Source organism: Chiloscyllium plagiosum, unplaced genomic scaffold, assembly GCF_037043375.1.
Source record: "Chiloscyllium plagiosum isolate Xiang-an unplaced genomic scaffold, Cpla_swu_hap1 HiC_scaffold_55, whole genome shotgun sequence".
Taxonomy (NCBI): domain Eukaryota; kingdom Metazoa; phylum Chordata; class Chondrichthyes; order Orectolobiformes; family Hemiscylliidae; genus Chiloscyllium; species Chiloscyllium plagiosum.
The window spans coordinates 1,005,485-1,026,848 of NW_028270194.1; the positions used below are offsets into that span (position 1 = coordinate 1,005,485).

At 51.9% G+C, this 21,364-nt stretch overlaps 16 non-coding genes across 16 annotated transcripts; 8 read left to right on the forward strand and 8 right to left on the reverse strand.

The window, feature by feature from the left end:
- The first annotated feature begins 1,110 nt into the window (after positions 1–1,110).
- Positions 1,111–1,183, forward strand: trnaa-agc (transfer RNA alanine (anticodon AGC)). The gene has a single exon. It is a non-coding gene; the product is annotated as a tRNA-Ala (tRNA).
- Positions 1,184–1,463: 280 nt separating this feature from the next.
- Positions 1,464–1,536, reverse strand: trnam-cau (transfer RNA methionine (anticodon CAU)). The gene has a single exon. It is a non-coding gene; the product is annotated as a tRNA-Met (tRNA).
- A 2,082-nt stretch (positions 1,537–3,618) lies between these two features.
- trnaa-agc (transfer RNA alanine (anticodon AGC)) lies at positions 3,619–3,691 on the forward strand. The gene has a single exon. It is a non-coding gene; the product is annotated as a tRNA-Ala (tRNA).
- Positions 3,692–3,971: 280 nt separating this feature from the next.
- Positions 3,972–4,044, reverse strand: trnam-cau (transfer RNA methionine (anticodon CAU)). The gene has a single exon. It is a non-coding gene; the product is annotated as a tRNA-Met (tRNA).
- A 2,435-nt stretch (positions 4,045–6,479) lies between these two features.
- Positions 6,480–6,552, reverse strand: trnam-cau (transfer RNA methionine (anticodon CAU)). The gene has a single exon. It is a non-coding gene; the product is annotated as a tRNA-Met (tRNA).
- Positions 6,553–8,634: 2,082 nt separating this feature from the next.
- Positions 8,635–8,707, forward strand: trnaa-agc (transfer RNA alanine (anticodon AGC)). The gene has a single exon. It is a non-coding gene; the product is annotated as a tRNA-Ala (tRNA).
- Positions 8,708–8,987: 280 nt separating this feature from the next.
- Positions 8,988–9,060, reverse strand: trnam-cau (transfer RNA methionine (anticodon CAU)). The gene has a single exon. It is a non-coding gene; the product is annotated as a tRNA-Met (tRNA).
- Positions 9,061–11,142: 2,082 nt separating this feature from the next.
- Positions 11,143–11,215, forward strand: trnaa-agc (transfer RNA alanine (anticodon AGC)). The gene has a single exon. It is a non-coding gene; the product is annotated as a tRNA-Ala (tRNA).
- Positions 11,216–11,495: 280 nt separating this feature from the next.
- On the reverse strand, positions 11,496–11,568 carry trnam-cau (transfer RNA methionine (anticodon CAU)). The gene has a single exon. It is a non-coding gene; the product is annotated as a tRNA-Met (tRNA).
- Positions 11,569–13,650: 2,082 nt separating this feature from the next.
- trnaa-agc (transfer RNA alanine (anticodon AGC)) lies at positions 13,651–13,723 on the forward strand. Its single transcript has one exon. It is a non-coding gene; the product is annotated as a tRNA-Ala (tRNA).
- Positions 13,724–14,003: 280 nt separating this feature from the next.
- trnam-cau (transfer RNA methionine (anticodon CAU)) lies at positions 14,004–14,076 on the reverse strand. The gene has a single exon. It is a non-coding gene; the product is annotated as a tRNA-Met (tRNA).
- A 2,082-nt stretch (positions 14,077–16,158) lies between these two features.
- trnaa-agc (transfer RNA alanine (anticodon AGC)) lies at positions 16,159–16,231 on the forward strand. Its single transcript has one exon. It is a non-coding gene; the product is annotated as a tRNA-Ala (tRNA).
- A 280-nt stretch (positions 16,232–16,511) lies between these two features.
- trnam-cau (transfer RNA methionine (anticodon CAU)) lies at positions 16,512–16,584 on the reverse strand. Its single transcript has one exon. It is a non-coding gene; the product is annotated as a tRNA-Met (tRNA).
- Positions 16,585–18,666: 2,082 nt separating this feature from the next.
- trnaa-agc (transfer RNA alanine (anticodon AGC)) lies at positions 18,667–18,739 on the forward strand. Its single transcript has one exon. It is a non-coding gene; the product is annotated as a tRNA-Ala (tRNA).
- A 280-nt stretch (positions 18,740–19,019) lies between these two features.
- Positions 19,020–19,092, reverse strand: trnam-cau (transfer RNA methionine (anticodon CAU)). The gene has a single exon. It is a non-coding gene; the product is annotated as a tRNA-Met (tRNA).
- Positions 19,093–21,188: 2,096 nt separating this feature from the next.
- trnaa-agc (transfer RNA alanine (anticodon AGC)) lies at positions 21,189–21,261 on the forward strand. The gene has a single exon. It is a non-coding gene; the product is annotated as a tRNA-Ala (tRNA).
- Positions 21,262–21,364: the final 103 nt, after the last annotated feature.

Consider the following 21,364-nt stretch of genomic DNA (forward strand, 5'->3'; position numbering starts at 1 on the left):
GGTTTAGGGTGAGAGGGAAAAGATATGAAAGAGAACTAAGGGGCACCTTTTTCACACAGAGGGTGGTACGTGTATGGAATGAGCTGCCAGAGGAAGTGGCGGAGGCTAGTACGATTGCAACATTTAAAAGGCATCTGGATGGCTATATAAATAGGAAGGGTTTGGAGGGATATGGCCCGGGTGCCGGCAGGTACGACTAGATTGGGATGGGATATCTGGTCGGAACGGTCCGACCGAAGGGTCTCTTTCCGTGATGTACATCTCTATGACTCTATGACTCCTTCCAAGCAAAGCGCTCTAAACTGCTCGATGACAACTTACTATGTCAATGTCCGGACGAAGGAGCCTTCCATTCCTGTCGGAAAACTGGCTGTGGACTTCTCTTCGTTTCTTCTTCTTGAAATTTGGCCTGCACGGGGTGTGCCACTTCCACAGTTGCACAAGTTGAACAGCAACGCATCCGAGCAGGTCAGCACTAAGGAAAGGCCCTACCGGTCAGACAGGGCTCGCGGGTGCTGCTTCAGACGAGTGGCGGTTGCTATTTGCATCTCGGCCTGCTTGGCGTGTATCTGAAAGCAGCACTTTGCGGAACCTGACCGCATGGCTGCAGCTCACGAGGATGAAGGAGAAGCCCTCTTTTTTTTGTCTGGTAACAGCCCCCAGTGTTCTCTTTCTCCAAAATACACCTTCTTCTTCTTCAGAGAATTCTGCCTGTTGGTGTGCTGTGACGTCTGCAGTTGCAAACCACGAGCAGCAGGGAGCCCTCTGGAGGAACACAACATCCACGCAGTCAGTCAGCACTCACTTGAAAGTGTCGCAAGTCTCCAATCAGTCAGACAGCGCTCTCGAGTGCTACCTCACACTTGTTGTGACTGCTCGTGCCGATCGGTTCCTTTGGATTCTGGAATCTCAGAGCGTCTCGCTGGCGATTCTTTCGGCGGCACCATGATTTCCAGAAGACTTCGCGCTCGTGCTGCTGCTGCTCGGATGTGCCGATAGTCGCATCGCGTTGTTCGGCTGAATACAGCGTACAATCTCGAGAGGAAATCGCCTGCTGCTCTCAGCTCATCGTTCCGAAGCACCATGGGGCTGAGGTGAGCATCAAGCATAGGGGAATTAGCTCAAATGGTAGAGCGCTCGCTTAGCATGCGAGAGGTTGTGGGATCGATGCCCACATTCTCCACAATGCTTTTCCTGGGGACACGTTTGGGACGCAAGCAGTGTGACCTCGCGTGAACCCTGCATGTGGCTCCAGTCTTTGCTGCTGCACAGATGGCACGATGGTGAGTTTACAAAATGCTGCGCAGAACAAAAAGTTGAGCACGTGTCGCCCAGATGTTAAACCTTGCAGCAGCGCGTTTGCTCTGGTGTGGTCAGCTCAAATCAGGCGTGAAGCCGTCCAAAGCAAATATTCTTGCCCGCGGAGAGAAAGAAAACACGCACGGTGGCAAAGGCCACAGTCTTGCCTTCTCTGAGGATTGAACTCAGGACCTTCAGATTATGAGACTGACGCGCTGCCTACTACGCTAAGAAGGCCAGCCGACAGCCGAGTGGCATACCGGGTGCCCAAATAGGCCGGTTTTCAAGGTGCTGCGAGCCACAGAACAAGCCTTGTCAGAAAGCTGCAGCTCAAGTGAGGCCAGGATATCGGCTTTCAATCCACAATCATGCACGTCGCCCGTTACATGCTGGGCTCCGGCCCGTGCAGAGACACGGCCCACTCGCGGTGCCGCAGAGCCGTGGCGTCAGGAGGTCGGCAAAGCCCGGTATGTCTTGCTCTTGGCAGCCAACATTCGGCCTCTTTGTCTCGATGGCTCCGCTACTGGAGAGCCACGCCACAGCGCACTAAGATCCTTTGCTCAGCAAGAAGGGAGGTGCTTCCGTTTACCAAAGAGCCTAAGAAAATGAGGGTTTGGTTAAGAAAAAGAAGGAAGCACATGTCAGGTATAGACAGGATAGATCGAGTGAATCCTTACCAGAGTATAAAGACAGTCGGGAAATCAGGAGGGCAAAAAGGGGACCTGAGATAGCTTTGGCAGATAGAGTTAAGGAAAATCCAAAGGGTTTTTACAAATACATTATAAGGACAAAAGGGTGACTAGGGAGAGAATAGGGCCCCTCAATGATCAGCACAGCGGCCTTTGTGTCGAGCCGCAGGAGAGGTGGGGGGTGGGCGATACTAAACGAGTAGTTTGCATCAGTGTTTACTGTGGAAAAGGATAGAATGTAGGGAGAAGTATAGAATATAGGGAAATGGATGGTGACATCTTGTAAATTGTCCACATTGCAGGGGAGGAATGCTGGATGCCTTGAAACGCATACAAGTGGATAAATGCCCAGGACCTGAGCAGGTCTGTGGGAAGCTACGGAAGTGATTGCTGGGCCCCTTGCTGAGATATTTATATCATTGATATAAAATCATGAGGCGTATAGATAGGATAAATAGACAAAGTCTTTTCCCTGGGGTGCGGGAGACCAGCACTAGAGGGCAGAGGTTTAGGGTGAGAGGGAAAAGATATGAAAGAGAACTAAGGGGCACCTTTTTCACACAGAGGGTGGTACGTGTATGGAATGAGCTGCCAGAGGAAGTGGCGGAGGCTAGTACAATTGCAACATTTAAAAGGCATCTGGATGGCTATATAAATAGGAAGGGTTTGGAGGGATATGGCCCGGGTGCCGGCAGGTACGACTAGATTGGGATGGGATATCTGGTCGGAACGGTCCGACCGAAGGGTCTCTTTCCGTGATGTACATCTCTATGACTCTATGACTCCTTCCAAGCAAAGTTTTCCCGCGAAGCAGCGCTCTAAACTGCTCGATGACAACTTACTATGTCAATGTCCGGACGAAGGAGCCTTCCATTCCTGTCGGAAAACTGGCTGTGGACTTCTCTTCGTTTCTTCTTCTTGAAATTTGGCCTGCACGGGGTGTGCCACTTCCACAGTTGCACAAGTTGAACAGCAACGCATCCGAGCAGGTCAGCACTAAGGAAAGGCCCTACCGGTCAGACAGGGCTCGCGGGTGCTGCTTCAGACGAGTGGCGGTTGCTATTTGCATCTCGGCCTGCTTGGCGTGTATCTGAAAGCAGCACTTTGCGGAACCTGACCGCATGGCTGCAGCTCACGAGGATGAAGGAGAAGCCCTCTTTTTTTGTCTGGTAACAGCCCCCAGTGTTCTCTTTCTCCAAAATACACCTTCTTCTTCTTCAGAGAATTCTGCCTGTTGGTGTGCTGTGACGTCTGCAGTTGCAAACCACGAGCAGCAGGGAGCCCTCTGGAGGAACACAACATCCACGCAGTCAGTCAGCACTCACTTGAAAGTGTCGCAAGTCTCCAATCAGTCAGACAGCGCTCTCGAGTGCTACCTCACACTTGTTGTGACTGCTCGTGCCGATCGGTTCCTTTGGATTCTGGAATCTCAGAGCGTCTCGCTGGCGATTCTTTCGGCGGCACCGTGTTTTCCAGAAGACTTCGCGCTCGTGCTGCTGCTGCTCGGATGTGCCGATAGTCGCATCGCGTTGTTCGGCTGAATACTGCGTACAATCTCGAGAGGAAATCGCCTGCTGCTCTCAGCTCATCGTCCCGAAGCACCATGGGGCTGAGGTGAGCATCTAGCATAGGGGAATTAGCTCAAATGGTAGAGCGCTCGCTTAGCATGCGAGAGGTTGTGGGATCGATGCCCACATTCTCCACAATGCTTTTCCTGGGGACACGTTTGGGACGCAAGCAGTGTGACCTCGCGTGAACCCTGCATGTGGCTCCAGTCTTTGCTGCTGCACAGATGGCACGATGGTGAGTTTACAAAATGCTGCGCAGAACAAAAAGTTGAGCACGTGTCGCCCAGATGTTAAACCTTGCAGCAGCGCGTTTGCTCTGGTGTGGTCAGCTCAAATCAGGCGTGAAGCCGTCCAAAGCAAATACTCTTGCCCGCGGAGAGAAAGAAAACACGCACGGTGGCAAAGGCCACAGTCTTGCCTTCTCTGAGGATTGAACTCAGGACCTTCAGATTATGAGACTGACGCGCTGCCTACTGCGCTAAGAAGGCCAGCCGACAGCCGAGTGGCATACCGGGTGCCCAAATAGGCCGGTTTTCAAGGTGCTGCGAGCCACAGAACAAGCCTTGTCAGAAAGCTGCAGCTCAAGTGAGGCCAGGATATCGGCTTTCAATCCACAATCATGCACGTCGCCCGTTACATGCTGGGCTCCGGCCCGTGCAGAGACACGGCCCACTCGCGGTGCCGCAGAGCCGTGGCGTCAGGAGGTCGGCAAAGCCCGGTATGTCTTGCTCTTGGCAGCCAACATTCGGCCTCTTTGTCTCGATGGCTCCGCTACTGGAGAGCCACGCCACAGCGCACTAAGATCCTTTGCTCAGCAAGAAGGGAGGTGCTTCCGTTTACCAAAGAGCCTAAGAAAATGAGGGTTTGGTTAAGAAAAAGAAGGAAGCACATGTCAGGTATAGACAGGATAGATCGAGTGAATCCTTACCAGAGTATAAAGACAGTCGGGAAATCAGGAGGGCAAAAAGGGGACCTGAGATAGCTTTGGCAGATAGAGTTAAGGAAAATCCAAAGGGTTTTTACAAATACATTATAAGGACAAAAGGGTGACTAGGGAGAGAATAGGGCCCCTCAATGATCAGCACAGCGGCCTTTGTGTCGAGCCGCAGGAGAGGTGGGGGGTGGGCGATACTAAACGAGTAGTTTGCATCAGTGTTTACTGTGGAAAAGGATAGAATGTAGGGAGAAGTATAGAATATAGGGAAATGGATGGTGACATCTTGTAAATTGTCCACATTGCAGGGGAGGAATGCTGGATGCCTTGAAACGCATACAAGTGGATAAATGCCCAGGACCTGAGCAGGTCTGTGGGAAGCTACGGAAGTGATTGCTGGGCCCCTTGCTGAGATATTTATATCATTGATATAAAATCATGAGGCGTATAGATAGGATAAATAGACAAAGTCTTTTCCCTGGGGTGCGGGAGACCAGCACTAGAGGGCAGAGGTTTAGGGTGAGAGGGAAAAGATATGAAAGAGAACTAAGGGGCACCTTTTTCACACAGAGGGTGGTACGTGTATGGAATGAGCTGCCAGAGGAAGTGGCGGAGGCTAGTACAATTGCAACATTTAAAAGGCATCTGGATGGCTATATAAATAGGAAGGGTTTGGAGGGATATGGCCCGGGTGCCGGCAGGTACGACTAGATTGGGATGGGATATCTGGTCGGAACGGTCCGACCGAAGGGTCTCTTTCCGTGATGTACATCTCTATGACTCTATGACTCCTTCCAAGCAAAGTTTTCCCGCGAAGCAGCGCTCTAAACTGCTCGATGACAACTTACTATGTCAATGTCCGGACGAAGGAGCCTTCCATTCCTGTCGGAAAACTGGCTGTGGACTTCTCTTCGTTTCTTCTTCTTGAAATTTGGCCTGCACGGGGTGTGCCACTTCCACAGTTGCACAAGTTGAACAGCAACGCATCCGAGCAGGTCAGCACTAAGGAAAGGCCCTACCGGTCAGACAGGGCTCGCGGGTGCTGCTTCAGACGAGTGGCGGTTGCTATTTGCATCTCGGCCTGCTTGGCGTGTATCTGAAAGCAGCACTTTGCGGAACCTGACCGCATGGCTGCAGCTCACGAGGATGAAGGAGAAGCCCTCTTTTTTTGTCTGGTAACAGCCCCCAGTGTTCTCTTTCTCCAAAATACACCTTCTTCTTCTTCAGAGAATTCTGCCTGTTGGTGTGCTGTGACGTCTGCAGTTGCAAACCACGAGCAGCAGGGAGCCCTCTGGAGGAACACAACATCCACGCAGTCAGTCAGCACTCACTTGAAAGTGTCGCAAGTCTCCAATCAGTCAGACAGCGCTCTCGAGTGCTACCTCACACTTGTTGTGACTGCTCGTGCCGATCGGTTCCTTTGGATTCTGGAATCTCAGAGCGTCTCGCTGGCGATTCTTTCGGCGGCACCGTGTTTTCCAGAAGACTTCGCGCTCGTGCTGCTGCTGCTCGGATGTGCCGATAGTCGCATCGCGTTGTTCGGCTGAATACAGCGTACAATCTCGAGAGGAAATCGCCTGCTGCTCTCAGCTCATCGTCCCGAAGCACCATGGGGCTGAGGTGAGCATCTAGCATAGGGGAATTAGCTCAAATGGTAGAGCGCTCGCTTAGCATGCGAGAAGTAGTGGGATCGATGCCCACATTCTCCACAATGCTTTTCCTGGGGACACGTTTGGGACGCAAGCAGTGTGACCTCGCGTGAACCCTGCATGTGGCTCCAGTCTTTGCTGCTGCACAGATGGCACGATGGTGAGTTTACAAAATGCTGCGCAGAACAAAAAGTTGAGCACGTGTCGCCCAGATGTTAAACCTTGCAGCAGCGCGTTTGCTCTGGTGTGGTCAGCTCAAATCAGGCGTGAAGCCGTCCAAAGCAAATATTCTTGCCCGCGGAGAGAAAGAAAACACGCACGGTGGCAAAGGCCACAGTCTTGCCTTCTCTGAGGATTGAACTCAGGACCTTCAGATTATGAGACTGACGCGCTGCCTACTACGCTAAGAAGGCCAGCCGACAGCCGAGTGGCATACCGGGTGCCCAAATAGGCCGGTTTTCAAGGTGCTGCGAGCCACAGAACAAGCCTTGTCAGAAAGCTGCAGCTCAAGTGAGGCCAGGATATCGGCTTTCAATCCACAATCATGCACGTCGCCCGTTACATGCTGGGCTCCGGCCCGTGCAGAGACACGGCCCACTCGCGGTGCCGCAGAGCCGTGGCGTCAGGAGGTCGGCAAAGCCCGGTATGTCTTGCTCTTGGCAGCCAACATTCGGCCTCTTTGTCTCGATGGCTCCGCTACTGGAGAGCCACGCCACAGCGCACTAAGATCCTTTGCTCAGCAAGAAGGGAGGTGCTTCCGTTTACCAAAGAGCCTAAGAAAATGAGGGTTTGGTTAAGAAAAAGAAGGAAGCACATGTCAGGTATAGACAGGATAGATCGAGTGAATCCTTACCAGAGTATAAAGACAGTCGGGAAATCAGGAGGGCAAAAAGGGGACCTGAGATAGCTTTGGCAGATAGAGTTAAGGAAAATCCAAAGGGTTTTTACAAATACATTATAAGGACAAAAGGGTGACTAGGGAGAGAATAGGGCCCCTCAATGATCAGCACAGCGGCCTTTGTGTCGAGCCGCAGGAGAGGTGGGGGGTGGGCGATACTAAACGAGTAGTTTGCATCAGTGTTTACTGTGGAAAAGGATAGAATGTAGGGAGAAGTATAGAATATAGGGAAATGGATGGTGACATCTTGTAAATTGTCCACATTGCAGGGGAGGAATGCTGGATGCCTTGAAACGCATACAAGTGGATAAATGCCCAGGACCTGAGCAGGTCTGTGGGAAGCTACGGAAGTGATTGCTGGGCCCCTTGCTGAGATATTTATATCATTGATATAAAATCATGAGGCGTATAGATAGGATAAATAGACAAAGTCTTTTCCCTGGGGTGCGGGAGACCAGCACTAGAGGGCAGAGGTTTAGGGTGAGAGGGAAAAGATATGAAAGAGAACTAAGGGGCACCTTTTTCACACAGAGGGTGGTACGTGTATGGAATGAGCTGCCAGAGGAAGTGGCGGAGGCTAGTACAATTGCAACATTTAAAAGGCATCTGGATGGCTATATAAATAGGAAGGGTTTGGAGGGATATGGCCCGGGTGCCGGCAGGTACGACTAGATTGGGATGGGATATCTGGTCGGAACGGTCCGACCGAAGGGTCTCTTTCCGTGATGTACATCTCTATGACTCTATGACTCCTTCCAAGCAAAGTTTTCCCGCGAAGCAGCGCTCTAAACTGCTCGATGACAACTTACTATGTCAATGTCCGGACGAAGGAGCCTTCCATTCCTGTCGGAAAACTGGCTGTGGACTTCTCTTCGTTTCTTCTTCTTGAAATTTGGCCTGCACGGGGTGTGCCACTTCCACAGTTGCACAAGTTGAACAGCAACGCATCCGAGCAGGTCAGCACTAAGGAAAGGCCCTACCGGTCAGACAGGGCTCGCGGGTGCTGCTTCAGACGAGTGGCGGTTGCTATTTGCATCTCGGCCTGCTTGGCGTGTATCTGAAAGCAGCACTTTGCGGAACCTGACCGCATGGCTGCAGCTCACGAGGATGAAGGAGAAGCCCTCTTTTTTTGTCTGGTAACAGCCCCCAGTGTTCTCTTTCTCCAAAATACACCTTCTTCTTCTTCAGAGAATTCTGCCTGTTGGTGTGCTGTGACGTCTGCAGTTGCAAACCACGAGCAGCAGGGAGCCCTCTGGAGGAACACAACATCCACGCAGTCAGTCAGCACTCACTTGAAAGTGTCGCAAGTCTCCAATCAGTCAGACAGCGCTCTCGAGTGCTACCTCACACTTGTTGTGACTGCTCGTGCCGATCGGTTCCTTTGGATTCTGGAATCTCAGAGCGTCTCGCTGGCGATTCTTTCGGCGGCACCGTGTTTTCCAGAAGACTTCGCGCTCGTGCTGCTGCTGCTCGGATGTGCCGATAGTCGCATCGCGTTGTTCGGCTGAATACTGCGTACAATCTCGAGAGGAAATCGCCTGCTGCTCTCAGCTCATCGTCCCGAAGCACCATGGGGCTGAGGTGAGCATCAAGCATAGGGGAATTAGCTCAAATGGTAGAGCGCTCGCTTAGCATGCGAGAGGTTGTGGGATCGATGCCCACATTCTCCACAATGCTTTTCCTGGGGACACGTTTGGGACGCAAGCAGTGTGACCTCGCGTGAACCCTGCATGTGGCTCCAGTCTTTGCTGCTGCACAGATGGCACGATGGTGAGTTTACAAAATGCTGCGCAGAACAAAAAGTTGAGCACGTGTCGCCCAGATGTTAAACCTTGCAGCAGCGCGTTTGCTCTGGTGTGGTCAGCTCAAATCAGGCGTGAAGCCGTCCAAAGCAAATACTCTTGCCCGCGGAGAGAAAGAAAACACGCACGGTGGCAAAGGCCACAGTCTTGCCTTCTCTGAGGATTGAACTCAGGACCTTCAGATTATGAGACTGACGCGCTGCCTACTGCGCTAAGAAGGCCAGCCGACAGCCGAGTGGCATACCGGGTGCCCAAATAGGCCGGTTTTCAAGGTGCTGCGAGCCACAGAACAAGCCTTGTCAGAAAGCTGCAGCTCAAGTGAGGCCAGGATATCGGCTTTCAATCCACAATCATGCACGTCGCCCGTTACATGCTGGGCTCCGGCCCGTGCAGAGACACGGCCCACTCGCGGTGCCGCAGAGCCGTGGCGTCAGGAGGTCGGCAAAGCCCGGTATGTCTTGCTCTTGGCAGCCAACATTCGGCCTCTTTGTCTCGATGGCTCCGCTACTGGAGAGCCACGCCACAGCGCACTAAGATCCTTTGCTCAGCAAGAAGGGAGGTGCTTCCGTTTACCAAAGAGCCTAAGAAAATGAGGGTTTGGTTAAGAAAAAGAAGGAAGCACATGTCAGGTATAGACAGGATAGATCGAGTGAATCCTTACCAGAGTATAAAGACAGTCGGGAAATCAGGAGGGCAAAAAGGGGACCTGAGATAGCTTTGGCAGATAGAGTTAAGGAAAATCCAAAGGGTTTTTACAAATACATTATAAGGACAAAAGGGTGACTAGGGAGAGAATAGGGCCCCTCAATGATCAGCACAGCGGCCTTTGTGTCGAGCCGCAGGAGAGGTGGGGGGTGGGCGATACTAAACGAGTAGTTTGCATCAGTGTTTACTGTGGAAAAGGATAGAATGTAGGGAGAAGTATAGAATATAGGGAAATGGATGGTGACATCTTGTAAATTGTCCACATTGCAGGGGAGGAATGCTGGATGCCTTGAAACGCATACAAGTGGATAAATGCCCAGGACCTGAGCAGGTCTGTGGGAAGCTACGGAAGTGATTGCTGGGCCCCTTGCTGAGATATTTATATCATTGATATAAAATCATGAGGCGTATAGATAGGATAAATAGAGAAAGTCTTTTCCCTGGGGTGCGGGAGACCAGCACTAGAGGGCAGAGGTTTAGGGTGAGAGGGAAAAGATATGAAAGAGAACTAAGGGGCACCTTTTTCACACAGAGGGTGGTACGTGTATGGAATGAGCTGCCAGAGGAAGTGGCGGAGGCTAGTACAATTGCAACATTTAAAAGGCATCTGGATGGCTATATAAATAGGAAGGGTTTGGAGGGATATGGCCCGGGTGCCGGCAGGTACGACTAGATTGGGATGGGATATCTGGTCGGAACGGTCCGACCGAAGGGTCTCTTTCCGTGATGTACATCTCTATGACTCTATGACTCCTTCCAAGCAAAGTTTTCCCGCGAAGCAGCGCTCTAAACTGCTCGATGACAACTTACTATGTCAATGTCCGGACGAAGGAGCCTTCCATTCCTGTCGGAAAACTGGCTGTGGACTTCTCTTCGTTTCTTCTTCTTGAAATTTGGCCTGCACGGGGTGTGCCACTTCCACAGTTGCACAAGTTGAACAGCAACGCATCCGAGCAGGTCAGCACTAAGGAAAGGCCCTACCGGTCAGACAGGGCTCGCGGGTGCTGCTTCAGACGAGTGGCGGTTGCTATTTGCATCTCGGCCTGCTTGGCGTGTATCTGAAAGCAGCACTTTGCGGAACCTGACCGCATGGCTGCAGCTCACGAGGATGAAGGAGAAGCCCTCTTTTTTTGTCTGGTAACAGCCCCCAGTGTTCTCTTTCTCCAAAATACACCTTCTTCTTCTTCAGAGAATTCTGCCTGTTGGTGTGCTGTGACGTCTGCAGTTGCAAACCACGAGCAGCAGGGAGCCCTCTGGAGGAACACAACATCCACGCAGTCAGTCAGCACTCACTTGAAAGTGTCGCAAGTCTCCAATCAGTCAGACAGCGCTCTCGAGTGCTACCTCACACTTGTTGTGACTGCTCGTGCCGATCGGTTCCTTTGGATTCTGGAATCTCAGAGCGTCTCGCTGGCGATTCTTTCGGCGGCACCGTGTTTTCCAGAAGACTTCGCGCTCGTGCTGCTGCTGCTCGGATGTGCCGATAGTCGCATCGCGTTGTTCGGCTGAATACTGCGTACAATCTCGAGAGGAAATCGCCTGCTGCTCTCAGCTCATCGTCCCGAAGCACCATGGGGCTGAGGTGAGCATCAAGCATAGGGGAATTAGCTCAAATGGTAGAGCGCTCGCTTAGCATGCGAGAGGTAGTGGGATCGATGCCCACATTCTCCACAATGCTTTTCCTGGGGACACGTTTGGGACGCAAGCAGTGTGACCTCGCGTGAACCCTGCATGTGGCTCCAGTCTTTGCTGCTGCACAGATGGCACGATGGTGAGTTTACAAAATGCTGCGCAGAACAAAAAGTTGAGCACGTGTCGCCCAGATGTTAAACCTTGCAGCAGCGCGTTTGCTCTGGTGTGGTCAGCTCAAATCAGGCGTGAAGCCGTCCAAAGCAAATACTCTTGCCCGCGGAGAGAAAGAAAACACGCACGGTGGCAAAGGCCACAGTCTTGCCTTCTCTGAGGATTGAACTCAGGACCTTCAGATTATGAGACTGACGCGCTGCCTACTGCGCTAAGAAGGCCAGCCGACAGCCGAGTGGCATACCGGGTGCCCAAATAGGCCGGTTTTCAAGGTGCTGCGAGCCACAGAACAAGCCTTGTCAGAAAGCTGCAGCTCAAGTGAGGCCAGGATATCGGCTTTCAATCCACAATCATGCACGTCGCCCGTTACATGCTGGGCTCCGGCCCGTGCAGAGACACGGCCCACTCGCGGTGCCGCAGAGCCGTGGCGTCAGGAGGTCGGCAAAGCCCGGTATGTCTTGCTCTTGGCAGCCAACATTCGGCCTCTTTGTCTCGATGGCTCCGCTACTGGAGAGCCACGCCACAGCGCACTAAGATCCTTTGCTCAGCAAGAAGGGAGGTGCTTCCGTTTACCAAAGAGCCTAAGAAAATGAGGGTTTGGTTAAGAAAAAGAAGGAAGCACATGTCAGGTATAGACAGGATAGATCGAGTGAATCCTTACCAGAGTATAAAGACAGTCGGGAAATCAGGAGGGCAAAAAGGGGACCTGAGATAGCTTTGGCAGATAGAGTTAAGGAAAATCCAAAGGGTTTTTACAAATACATTATAAGGACAAAAGGGTGACTAGGGAGAGAATAGGGCCCCTCAATGATCAGCACAGCGGCCTTTGTGTCGAGCCGCAGGAGAGGTGGGGGGTGGGCGATACTAAACGAGTAGTTTGCATCAGTGTTTACTGTGGAAAAGGATAGAATGTAGGGAGAAGTATAGAATATAGGGAAATGGATGGTGACATCTTGTAAATTGTCCACATTGCAGGGGAGGAATGCTGGATGCCTTGAAACGCATACAAGTGGATAAATGCCCAGGACCTGAGCAGGTCTGTGGGAAGCTACGGAAGTGATTGCTGGGCCCCTTGCTGAGATATTTATATCATTGATATAAAATCATGAGGCGTATAGATAGGATAAATAGACAAAGTCTTTTCCCTGGGGTGCGGGAGACCAGCACTAGAGGGCAGAGGTTTAGGGTGAGAGGGAAAAGATATGAAAGAGAACTAAGGGGCACCTTTTTCACACAGAGGGTGGTACGTGTATGGAATGAGCTGCCAGAGGAAGTGGCGGAGGCTAGTACGATTGCAACATTTAAAAGGCATCTGGATGGCTATATAAATAGGAAGGGTTTGGAGGGATATGGCCCGGGTGCCGGCAGGTACGACTAGATTGGGATGGGATATCTGGTCGGAACGGTCCGACCGAAGGGTCTCTTTCCGTGATGTACATCTCTATGACTCTATGACTCCTTCCAAGCAAAGTTTTCCCGCGAAGCAGCGCTCTAAACTGCTCGATGACAACTTACTATGTCAATGTCCGGACGAAGGAGCCTTCCATTCCTGTCGGAAAACTGGCTGTGGACTTCTCTTCGTTTCTTCTTCTTGAAATTTGGCCTGCACGGGGTGTGCCACTTCCACAGTTGCACAAGTTGAACAGCAACGCATCCGAGCAGGTCAGCACTAAGGAAAGGCCCTACCGGTCAGACAGGGCTCGCGGGTGCTGCTTCAGACGAGTGGCGGTTGCTATTTGCATCTCGGCCTGCTTGGCGTGTATCTGAAAGCAGCACTTTGCGGAACCTGACCGCATGGCTGCAGCTCACGAGGATGAAGGAGAAGCCCTCTTTTTTTGTCTGGTAACAGCCCCCAGTGTTCTCTTTCTCCAAAATACACCTTCTTCTTCTTCAGAGAATTCTGCCTGTTGGTGTGCTGTGACGTCTGCAGTTGCAAACCACGAGCAGCAGGGAGCCCTCTGGAGGAACACAACATCCACGCAGTCAGTCAGCACTCACTTGAAAGTGTCGCAAGTCTCCAATCAGTCAGACAGCGCTCTCGAGTGCTACCTCACACTTGTTGTGACTGCTCGTGCCGATCGGTTCCTTTGGATTCTGGAATCTCAGAGCGTCTCGCTGGCGATTCTTTCGGCGGCACCGTGTTTTCCAGAAGACTTCGCGCTCGTGCTGCTGCTGCTCGGATGTGCCGATAGTCGCATCGCGTTGTTCGGCTGAATACTGCGTACAATCTCGAGAGGAAATCGCCTGCTGCTCTCAGCTCATCGTCCCGAAGCACCATGGGGCTGAGGTGAGCATCAAGCATAGGGGAATTAGCTCAAATGGTAGAGCGCTCGCTTAGCATGCGAGAGGTTGTGGGATCGATGCCCATATTCTCCACAATGCTTTTCCTGGGGACACGTTTGGGACGCAAGCAGTGTGACCTCGCGTGAACCCTGCATGTGGCTCCAGTCTTTGCTGCTGCACAGATGGCACGATGGTGAGTTTACAAAATGCTGCGCAGAACAAAAAGTTGAGCACGTGTCGCCCAGATGTTAAACCTTGCAGCAGCGCGTTTGCTCTGGTGTGGTCAGCTCAAATCAGGCGTGAAGCCGTCCAAAGCAAATACTCTTGCCCGCGGAGAGAAAGAAAACACGCACGGTGGCAAAGGCCACAGTCTTGCCTTCTCTGAGGATTGAACTCAGGACCTTCAGATTATGAGACTGACGCGCTGCCTACTGCGCTAAGAAGGCCAGCCGACAGCCGAGTGGCATACCGGGTGCCCAAATAGGCCGGTTTTCAAGGTGCTGCGAGCCACAGAACAAGCCTTGTCAGAAAGCTGCAGCTCAAGTGAGGCCAGGATATCGGCTTTCAATCCACAATCATGCACGTCGCCCGTTACATGCTGGGCTCCGGCCCGTGCAGAGACACGGCCCACTCGCGGTGCCGCAGAGCCGTGGCGTCAGGAGGTCGGCAAAGCCCGGTATGTCTTGCTCTTGGCAGCCAACATTCGGCCTCTTTGTCTCGATGGCTCCGCTACTGGAGAGCCACGCCACAGCGCACTAAGATCCTTTGCTCAGCAAGAAGGGAGGTGCTTCCGTTTACCAAAGAGCCTAAGAAAATGAGGGTTTGGTTAAGAAAAAGAAGGAAGCACATGTCAGGTATAGACAGGATAGATCGAGTGAATCCTTACCAGAGTATAAAGACAGTCGGGAAATCAGGAGGGCAAAAAGGGGACCTGAGATAGCTTTGGCAGATAGAGTTAAGGAAAATCCAAAGGGTTTTTACAAATACATTATAAGGACAAAAGGGTGACTAGGGAGAGAATAGGGCCCCTCAATGATCAGCACAGCGGCCTTTGTGTCGAGCCGCAGGAGAGGTGGGGGGTGGGCGATACTAAACGAGTAGTTTGCATCAGTGTTTACTGTGGAAAAGGATAGAATGTAGGGAGAAGTATAGAATATAGGGAAATGGATGGTGACATCTTGTAAATTGTCCACATTGCAGGGGAGGAATGCTGGATGCCTTGAAACGCATACAAGTGGATAAATGCCCAGGACCTGAGCAGGTCTGTGGGAAGCTACGGAAGTGATTGCTGGGCCCCTTGCTGAGATATTTATATCATTGATATAAAATCATGAGGCGTATAGATAGGATAAATAGACAAAGTCTTTTCCCTGGGGTGCGGGAGACCAGCACTAGAGGGCAGAGGTTTAGGGTGAGAGGGAAAAGATATGAAAGAGAACTAAGGGGCACCTTTTTCACACAGAGGGTGGTACGTGTATGGAATGAGCTGCCAGAGGAAGTGGCGGAGGCTAGTACGATTGCAACATTTAAAAGGCATCTGGATGGCTATATAAATAGGAAGGGTTTGGAGGGATATGGCCCGGGTGCCGGCAGGTACGACTAGATTGGGATGGGATATCTGGTCGGAACGGTCCGACCGAAGGGTCTCTTTCCGTGATGTACATCTCTATGACTCTATGACTCCTTCCAAGCAAAGTTTTCCCGCGAAGCAGCGCTCTAAACTGCTCGATGACAACTTACTATGTCAATGTCCGGACGAAGGAGCCTTCCATTCCTGTCGGAAAACTGGCTGTGGACTTCTCTTCGTTTCTTCTTCTTGAAATTTGGCCTGCACGGGGTGTGCCACTTCCACAGTTGCACAAGTTGAACAGCAACGCATCCGAGCAGGTCAGCACTAAGGAAAGGCCCTACCGGTCAGACAGGGCTCGCGGGTGCTGCTTCAGACGAGTGGCGGTTGCTATTTGCATCTCGGCCTGCTTGGCGTGTATCTGAAAGCAGCACTTTGCGGAACCTGACCGCATGGCTGCAGCTCACGAGGATGAAGGAGAAGCCCTCTTTTTTTGTCTGGTAACAGCCCCCAGTGTTCTCTTTCTCCAAAATACACCTTCTTCTTCTTCAGAGAATTCTGCCTGTTGGTGTGCTGTGACGTCTGCAGTTGCAAACCACGAGCAGCAGGGAGCCCTCTGGAGGAACACAACATCCACGCAGTCAGTCAGCACTCACTTGAAAGTGTCGCAAGTCTCCAATCAGTCAGACAGCGCTCTCGAGTGCTACCTCACACTTGTTGTGACTGCTCGTGCCGATCGGTTCCTTTGGATTCTGGAATCTCAGAGCGTCTCGCTGGCGATTCTTTCGGCGGCACCGTGTTTTCCAGAAGACTTCGCGCTCGTGCTGCTGCTGCTCGGATGTGCCGATAGTCGCATCGCGTTGTTCGGCTGAATACTGCGTACAATCTCGAGAGGAAATCGCCTGCTGCTCTCAGCTCATCGTCCCGAAGCACCATGGGGCTGAGGTGAGCATCAAGCATAGGGGAATTAGCTCAAATGGTAGAGCGCTCGCTTAGCATGCGAGAGGTTGTGGGATCGATGCCCATATTCTCCACAATGCTTTTCCTGGGGACACGTTTGGGACGCAAGCAGTGTGACCTCGCGTGAACCCTGCATGTGGCTCCAGTCTTTGCTGCTGCACAGATGGCACGATGGTGAGTTTACAAAATGCTGCGCAGAACAAAAAGTTGAGCACGTGTCGCCCAGATGTTAAACCTTGCAGCAGCGCGTTTGCTCTGGTGTGGTCAGCTCAAATCAGGCGTGAAGCCGTCCAAAGCAAATACTCTTGCCCGCGGAGAGAAAGAAAACACGCACGGTGGCAAAGGCCACAGTCTTGCCTTCTCTGAGGATTGAACTCAGGACCTTCAGATTATGAGACTGACGCGCTGCCTACTGCGCTAAGAAGGCCAGCCGACAGCCGAGTGGCATACCGGGTGCCCAAATAGGCCGGTTTTCAAGGTGCTGCGAGCCACAGAACAAGCCTTGTCAGAAAGCTGCAGCTCAAGTGAGGCCAGGATATCGGCTTTCAATCCACAATCATGCACGTCGCCCGTTACATGCTGGGCTCCGGCCCGTGCAGAGACACGGCCCACTCGCGGTGCCGCAGAGCCGTGGCGTCAGGAGGTCGGCAAAGCCCGGTATGTCTTGCTCTTGGCAGCCAACATTCGGCCTCTTTGTCTCGATGGCTCCGCTACTGGAGAGCCACGCCACAGCGCACTAAGATCCTTTGCTCAGCAAGAAGGGAGGTGCTTCCGTTTACCAAAGAGCCTAAGAAAATGAGGGTTTGGTTAAGAAAAAGAAGGAAGCACATGTCAGGTATAGACAGGATAGATCGAGTGAATCCTTACCAGAGTATAAAGACAGTCGGGAAATCAGGAGGGCAAAAAGGGGACCTGAGATAGCTTTGGCAGATAGAGTTAAGGAAAATCCAAAGGGTTTTTACAAATACATTATAAGGACAAAAGGGTGACTAGGGAGAGAATAGGGCCCCTCAATGATCAGCACAGCGGCCTTTGTGTCGAGCCGCAGGAGAGGTGGGGGGTGGGCGATACTAAACGAGTAGTTTGCATCAGTGTTTACTGTGGAAAAGGATAGAATGTAGGGAGAAGTATAGAATATAGGGAAATGGATGGTGACATCTTGTAAATTGTCCACATTGCAGGGGAGGAATGCTGGATGCCTTGAAACGCATACAAGTGGATAAATGCCCAGGACCTGAGCAGGTCTGTGGGAAGCTACGGAAGTGATTGCTGGGCCCCTTGCTGAGATATTTATATCATTGATATAAAATCATGAGGCGTATAGATAGGATAAATAGACAAAGTCTTTTCCCTGGGGTGCGGGAGACCAGCACTAGAGGGCAGAGGTTTAGGGTGAGAGGGAAAAGATATGAAAGAGAACTAAGGGGCACCTTTTTCACACAGAGGGTGGTACGTGTATGGAATGAGCTGCCAGAGGAAGTGGCGGAGGCTAGTACGATTGCAACATTTAAAAGGCATCTGGATGGCTATATAAATAGGAAGGGTTTGGAGGGATATGGCCCGGGTGCCGGCAGGTACGACTAGATTGGGATGGGATATCTGGTCGGAACGGTCCGACCGAAGGGTCTCTTTCCGTGATGTACATCTCTATGACTCTATGACTCCTTCCAAGCAAAGTTTTCCCGCGAAGCAGCGCTCTAAACTGCTCGATGACAACTTACTATGTCAATGTCCGGACGAAGGAGCCTTCCATTCCTGTCGGAAAACTGGCTGTGGACTTCTCTTCGTTTCTTCTTCTTGAAATTTGGCCTGCACGGGGTGTGCCACTTCCACAGTTGCACAAGTTGAACAGCAACGCATCCGAGCAGGTCAGCACTAAGGAAAGGCCCTACCGGTCAGACAGGGCTCGCGGGTGCTGCTTCAGACGAGTGGCGGTTGCTATTTGCATCTCGGCCTGCTTGGCGTGTATCTGAAAGCAGCACTTTGCGGAACCTGACCGCATGGCTGCAGCTCACGAGGATGAAGGAGAAGCCCTCTTTTTTTGTCTGGTAACAGCCCCCAGTGTTCTCTTTCTCCAAAATACACCTTCTTCTTCTTCAGAGAATTCTGCCTGTTGGTGTGCTGTGACGTCTGCAGTTGCAAACCACGAGCAGCAGGGAGCCCTCTGGAGGAACACAACATCCACGCAGTCAGTCAGCACTCACTTGAAAGTGTCGCAAGTCTCCAATCAGTCAGACAGCGCTCTCGAGTGCTACCTCACACTTGTTGTGACTGCTCGTGCCGATCGGTTCCTTTGGATTCTGGAATCTCAGAGCGTCTCGCTGGCGATTCTTTCGGCGGCACCGTGTTTTCCAGAAGACTTCGCGCTCGTGCTGCTGCTGCTCGGATGTGCCGATAGTCGCATCGCGTTGTTCGGCTGAATACAGCGTACAATCTCGAGAGGAAATCGCCTGCTGCTCTCAGCTCATCGTTCCGAAGCACCATGGGGCTGAGGTGAGCATCTAGCATAGGGGAATTAGCTCAAATGGTAGAGCGCTCGCTTAGCATGCGAGAGGTAGTGGGATCGATGCCCACATTCTCCACAATGCTTTTCCTGGGGACACGTTTGGGACGCAAGCAGTGTGACCTCGCGTGAACCCTGCATGTGGCTCCAGTCTTTGCTGCTGCACAGATGGCACGATGGTGAGTTTACAAAATGCTGCGCAGAACAAAAAGTTGAGCACGTGTCGCCCAGATGTTAAACCTTGCAGCAGCGCGTTTGCTCTGGTGTGGTCAGCTCAAATCAGGCGTGAAGCCGTCCAAAGCGAATATTCTTGCCCGCGGAGAGAAAGAAAACACGCACGGTGGCAAAGGCCACAGTCTTGCCTTCTCTGAGGATTGAACTCAGGACCTTCAGATTATGAGACTGACGCGCTGCCTACTGCGCTAAGAAGGCCAGCCGACAGCCAAGTGGCATACCGGGTGCCCAAATAGGCCGGTTTTCAAGGTGCTGCGAGCCACAGAACAAGCCTTGTCAGAAAGCTGCAGCTCAAGTGAGGCCAGGATATCGGCTTTCAATCCACAATCATGCACGTCGCCCGTTACATGCTGGGCTCCGGCCCGTGCAGAGACACGGCCCACTCGCGGTGCCGCAGAGCCGTGGCGTCAGGAGGTCGGCAAAGCCCGGTATGTCTTGCTCTTGGCAGCCAACATTCGGCCTCTTTGTCTCGATGGCTCCGCTACTGGAGAGCCACGCCACAGCGCACTAAGATCCTTTGCTCAGCAAGAAGGGAGGTGCTTCCGTTTACCAAAGAGCCTAAGAAAATGAGGGTTTGGTTAAGAAAAAGAAGGAAGCACATGTCAGGTATAGACAGGATAGATCGAGTGAATCCTTACCAGAGTATAAAGACAGTCGGGAAATCAGGAGGGCAAAAAGGGGACCTGAGATAGCTTTGGCAGATAGAGTTAAGGAAAATCCAAAGGGTTTTTACAAATACATTATAAGGACAAAAGGGTGACTAGGGAGAGAATAGGGCCCCTCAATGATCAGCACAGCGGCCTTTGTGTCGAGCCGCAGGAGAGGTGGGGGGTGGGGGGGGGGGGCTGGGCGATACTAAACAAGTAGTTTGCATCAGTGTTTACTGTGGAAAAGGATAGAATGTAGGGAGAAGTATAGAATATAGGGAAATGGATGGTGACATCTTGTAAATTGTCCACATTGCAGAGGAGGAATGCTGGATGCCTTGAAACGCATACAAGTGGATAAATGCCCAGGACCTGAGCAGGTCTGTGGGAAGCTAGGGAAGTGATTGCTGGGCCCCTTGCTGAGATATTTATATCATTGATATAAAATCATGAGGCGTATAGATAGGATAAATAGACAAAGTCTTTTCCCTGGGGTGCGGGAGACCAGCACTAGAGGGCAGAGGTTTAGGGTGAGAGGGAAAAGATATGAAAGAGAACTAAGGGGCACCTTTTTCACACAGAGGGTGGTACGTGTATGGAATGAGCTGCCAGAGGAAGTGGCGGAGGCTAGTACAATTGCAACATTTAAAAGGCATCTGGATGGCTATATAAATAGGAAGGGTTTGGAGGGATATGGCCCGGGTGCCGGCAGGTACGACTAGATTGGGATGGGATATCTGGTCGGAACGGTCCGACCGAAGGGTCTCTTTCCGTGATGTACATCTCTATGACTCTATGACTCCTTCCAAGCAAAGTTTTCCCGCGAAGCAGCGCTCTAAACTGCTCGATGACAACTTACTATGTCAATGTCCGGACGAAGGAGCCTTCCATTCCTGTCGGAAAACTGGCTGTGGACTTCTCTTCGTTTCTTCTTCTTGAAATTTGGCCTGCACGGGGTGTGCCACTTCCACAGTTGCACAAGTTGAACAGCAACGCATCCGAGCAGGTCAGCACTAAGGAAAGGCCCTACCGGTCAGACAGGGCTCGCGGGTGCTGCTTCAGACGAGTGGCGGTTGCTATTTGCATCTCGGCCTGCTTGGCGTGTATCTGAAAGCAGCACTTTGCGGAACCTGACCGCATGGCTGCAGCTCACGAGGATGAAGGAGAAGCCCTCTTTTTTTGTCTGGTAACAGCCCCCAGTGTTCTCTTTCTCCAAAATACACCTTCTTCTTCTTCAGAGAATTCTGCCTGTTGGTGTGCTGTGACGTCTGCAGTTGCAAACCACGAGCAGCAGGGAGCCCTCTGGAGGAACACAACATCCACGCAGTCAGTCAGCACTCACTTGAAAGTGTCGCAAGTCTCCAATCAGTCAGACAGCGCTCTCGAGTGCTACCTCACACTTGTTGTGACTGCTCGTGCCGATCGGTTCCTTTGGATTCTGGAATCTCAGAGCGTCTCGCTGGCGATTCTTTCGGCGGCACCGTGTTTTCCAGAAGACTTCGCGCTCGTGCTGCTGCTGCTCGGATGTGCCGATAGTCGCATCGCGTTGTTCGGCTGAATACAGCGTACAATCTCGAGAGGAAATCGCCTGCTGCTCTCAGCTCATCGTTCTGAAGCACCATGGGGCTGAGGTGAGCACCTAGCATAGGGGAATTAGCTCAAATGGTAGAGCGCTCGCTTAGCATGCGAGAGGTAGTGGGATCGATGCCCACATTCTCCACAATGCTTTTCCTGGGGACACGTTTGGGACGCAAGCAGTGTGACCTCGCGTGAACCCTGCATGTGGCTCCAGTCTTTGCTGCTGCACAGATGAAACGATGGTG